Consider the following 4973-nt stretch of genomic DNA (forward strand, 5'->3'; position numbering starts at 1 on the left):
CTTCAGAAGGCCTTTATTAAACCCCCTGAGCCGTGTGGAGTAGGCTACAGGTTTATGATGGATTGATGTGGATGGAAGCACTTTCTTCAGCTCATACTCGTTGGTCCCGTTTACTGCCATTATAAAGCTCGGATGCGTCAGGATATTTATTAATATTTCTCCGATTGTGTTAATCAGAAGGAAGAAAGTCAAACACACCTAGGATAGCTGGAGGGTGAGTAAAGCTTGGGGTAATTTTCATTTGGAAGTGAACTAATCCTTTAATATTATTATTTCATAATTTCATTAGGATATGTCCCAAAAACTTTCAACATGGCTGTTTTAGCCCCGTTCACACCGCCAGCGACTTTTTCGCTGCATGTCGCTAGTCTCTGTACTGTGAAGTCGCTTGTGGGCGTTCCTAGTGCTGTCACTTTAATATCATTGGTAGACTGCACGTCTGACCATATCTATAGAAAATGCAATCACAAATGATATTATAAAACTAAGAAATCATTCTAATTTGACTAGGAATTAGGTTTAAAGTAATTAAAAGTAACATTCTGTTGTAGAGTGACTGCAGAGCTCAGTGCAAAATGATTTACTAGATTAACGATCGGTCTATCAACAAATTAAACTCACTCATACTGACAAAAAAAAAAAAAAAAAAACTAAAACGTCATTCGAATTTGACAAATAATCAATTTTTCTTGTCCCTAATAATCAACACAATGCAGGAGAAACTGTAATATGAACTGCAGCTTTATAGCCTACTGCTCACAACATCATATAACAACACACAAACTATCAATGTATGAATCAAACTCACAAGACTGCCGACAATTTCTTTTCCACGCATCATTTTATTATATACATGTATGTACAGTCAAATCATATAAAACAGTGAAATCACTCCGGAACTATTCCTATCTGTCTTGCCTGCACTCGAGACGGTGACGTGAGCTCCAGGGAGTCTTCACTCGCAAAATTCGCTCCTGATTTGCATAAAGTTGAAATATCTGAACTTTCGTCGCGTGTCTCCCGTCGCTTGACACGCCCAGAGCCATATAGAGAGAGAGTTGCGACAACTCCATAGACTCCAATGGAACGGTTTTTTTACAGCAATGGCGGCTCGTGGAGCCTCAATAGTTCCCGGAAGTAGCAGCCGCGCCGTAGAAGAACAGCAGAACAGACCGCTTCTGATGTACTTTTAAAAGGTAAGCCGTTTAAATTATAAGATTTTATATTATCAGTACATCTGAGTCAAATTAACTTGTGTATTAAAACATGCTAGCTGATATTGCTCACTAAAAGAATAGTTTCAAGGGATGTTATCAGATAGTAGATTAGATAATAGATTAAAACAGGTTATTCATCGTTGTGTAATTAGAGAAAAAGGCTTCTAAACGTAGTTAAATATAACTTTGGGGCTTGTGGTGGGTGAAAGTGGTAAAATGAGAATATCCTTATTCCTTATTAATTGTACAACCCAGGTGAAAAAATACTATAATAAACAGTATAGTGTTTTTGAACCATACTATAGTGAATTGTAGTATACTGTATATATTATATTATTTACAACATGTTGTTAATGAATGCTACAGAATACTGCAGTATAGTGAACTGATAAACTGTAATAAATACTGTAGTATACTTTCGTTTTTTTACTACAGTATACTGTAGTGTATATTGTATACCCTGAAGTTGTAGAGAACTTAGTACAGTATTGGGTAACGTAATTTGTTTATATTACTATAGTTGTTATATTATCACAGCAACTATAGAATTACCACAACAAATTAATTCAAGTACTTTACTATAGTATGGTTCAAAAACACTATGGTATTTACTATAAATTACTATAGTATTTTTTTACCTGGGAATAAAGAAAAAAAATCCTTATTTTAGAATTTATATTTGAGAATGTATTGTGATTCTGTTGACTGTCTATTATGTGTCAGCTCAGCTGATTTTTGGATTGATGGGGAGAGGGAAGTTTATAAGTGAGATTAAAAAAACAATGCTTAAAAGCAGCAAAAAAAAAAAAAATGTGTATATATATATATATATATATATATATATATATATATATATATATATATATATATATATATATATATATATATATATATATATATATTAGGCTAAATGGGAAATCATACTAAATACCAAAACTGTATATTATATACTACAACTGTATTTAATTTCTCCCATTTTGTCTCCTTTTATCTTGCTTTCCATACAAGCACAAAGGGGATTCAGATCCTGAAGACTCCATGCAATGATGCTGCACCCTCACTGTCTCTGCTCCTTGGATTTTGCAAGCTTTTCCTTGCTCCTTATTTTATAAACCTTTAATAAACATAAACGTTGTGTTGTTTTTTGTTAAAAAAAAAAAAGGGCAGATACACCTGTATATAATTAACACACAACTTGGCACACAATCTTTAGTTCTATTTAGATTGCTCCTGCTGACTTGAACATAACTTTCTCCTTTCTGTGTCAGTGGGGAAACCATGCATTCATACTGCTTTCTCTAAACAACTGCATAATCCTAATGCAGCACTGCAAACCATAGCAGAGACTACAAGAACATTTAGGAAAGGACAGACGAAGTGCTTGACATGCAGCTTATTATAAATTTATAAATCCATTGCACTAAATCAAGTGCAAACGTCAATGTGTGTGTATAATCATGTTTTATTTTAGAATTGAATATATTGTGTATGAATATATATAGTAATACGTGAATGGGGTTCATAAGAATTGTTAACATTAAGATTAATTAAATTTAACTTAATTAAATTTTACATTTCACTTATTTGCAATGGGTTTTTAAAGGCAATCACCTGTCACCTGCAGGTCTCCTGTCCCTGTGAAACCATAGTGAACATGACATAATTGCCCTTAACTAACAAACAAGTTTAAAAACATAAAAATACTTTAAAACAACTGCAACGCGATCTTTAAACAAGGTAATGTTAGCCAGAAATATGTTAACAAGGCAGGCAACGCTGGTTGACAACACTAATCCTCAAATATTAGCAGCTTTTAAAAACAACATTGCTGTAACTACATACACATACTACATTCACATGTCGGTGTATTACATAAATATTGTAAACCGATGCATTTATTGACTACAAATTACCAAAAATCACGGTTCTGTCTCTCTAACCCTATCATTTTGAATTGCCGCCGAAGCACTTCCTGGAACTATCTGAAGGCTACACGAATCACGTGACGATCAAGCGTTTTGAACTTCCGTTGTCGCAACTCTGGCTGCGTCCGAAATCGCCTACTCACTGAGTAGGTACTTAATTTCAGTAAGTACTTACTTTACGAGCCTAAAAGAGTAGGTACTAATCTCGTTGAGTATGAATGTGATCCGGATATAATCCGCCATGTTGACGTTATCATGTGACCTACGACGTTTAATGAAAACCCAAAATCTTGATCTCTTGAATATGTTGTTAATTTCTTTATTTTATATGCATACAATTTTATCCACAAGCAAAAGTGGCTTAAATCTGTTTTCCTTTTTCTCGTTGAATTTAACTGTCGTTTCATCCCTTAGGCTTATAATAAAAAATATATGTATTTTTTGAAGCCCATGTTGAATTATTCAGATATTTAACCTTGTCATTGTGCTTTTTTTCTGTGTATATAATCTATTTTTTTGTCATTATGATTGCTGACTGTTAGTTCTGCAATAATAATATAATAAAAAAGATATGAGTGACAGGTGCACTAACACCTCACAGCACCAGTAACTTGACAACGCTACCTTGTACGGTTTTCATCAGCATTTGCAATATCTGCACAAAGGAGATGTCGGACAGCTGCTTGAAGATCTCACCTTTGGAGAAGACTGACGTATTACTACTAAAGATAAGATTACCCAGAATGAACAGCATTGCTAGACCACCCTAACACTTAATAATAAATGCTGACCAATACTTAATCATATTAATTTTTTACAGAAAATAATGTATTATTAAAACAAGCAAAACGTAATGTTCTGTCATATGACATAGCTATGCATGAATAAACACTAGACAAATACAACCAAGGTGAACACATCTCAATATACAGTCAAGCAATGAATTAATGCATGAATAAAATAAATATATTTTATTTACAGACAATAGAAAACATAAATGAGTTATAGAATGAATAAAAGTAATCATCACAATAAATAAACACATATACAAGTCAACAACACATGAAACAAAGCTTTATTCAAACTTATTGTTCTTACAATCGCATATTTCAGCCCTGCTGCCATCTCAACACAGCTGTGCCAATTCTGCAGCTTTATTCTGATGAAGCAGCTGATGAACACCTTCACCTGTCTTTGCCATCTATAATGTCCCTCATTGCTGCTCCTCTCAATGGGGACATCTTTGATCCAGAGGATGAGGAAGATGATGATGGACCCCTGGACCCCTCAACTTTGAAGCAAGAGTGGGAGAAGATGTGCGGGACAATCTGGCTGCTGCTGTGTCTGCTCCAAACATTCATGTGCTCTCCATGAACAAGACTACATGTAAAACATTTAAACTGATTGAAACGTTTAATAATTCATGTCAGAATTCTGTTTCCTGCCATATTTCATTCAATATTTTTACAATTATGTGCTATTTTTTTGTTTCAGCTTTATTATTTTAGTGGTGTAGTGGGCTAAAGGTAAGCAGAAGGTTGTTGGTTCGATCTCCGCAGCCATTACTGTCCGACACTTTACTCCAGGTTACTCCATGGGGATCATCCCTGTAATAAGAGCACTGTTAGTCACTTTTGATAAAGGCATCTGCCAAAAGTAAACCTGTAAATAAATGTAAATGTGATTTTTGTAAATCCTTTTTTGTTAGCGTCTTGGGCACAAACACTCAATAAAGCTTATTATTTCTTAAAGTTTACTTTCCCAAGGTACTACCATAATATAAATGCATACATACAGTTTCTATTTGGGGGCTTAAAGGGTTAGTTCACCC

The 4973-nt window shown here is 34.3% G+C and overlaps 1 long non-coding RNA gene across 1 annotated transcript; it reads left to right on the top strand.

The window, feature by feature from the left end:
• Positions 1 to 692: 692 nt before the first annotated feature.
• On the top strand, positions 693 to 4622 carry LOC125253845. Its single transcript, XR_007181553.1, has 3 exons — positions 693 to 1196; positions 2226 to 3305; positions 3786 to 4622. It is a non-coding gene; the product is annotated as an uncharacterized LOC125253845 (long non-coding RNA).
• Positions 4623 to 4973: the final 351 nt, after the last annotated feature.

This window comes from Megalobrama amblycephala, linkage group LG19 (assembly GCF_018812025.1).
Source record: "Megalobrama amblycephala isolate DHTTF-2021 linkage group LG19, ASM1881202v1, whole genome shotgun sequence".
NCBI lineage: Eukaryota > Metazoa > Chordata > Actinopteri > Cypriniformes > Xenocyprididae > Megalobrama > Megalobrama amblycephala.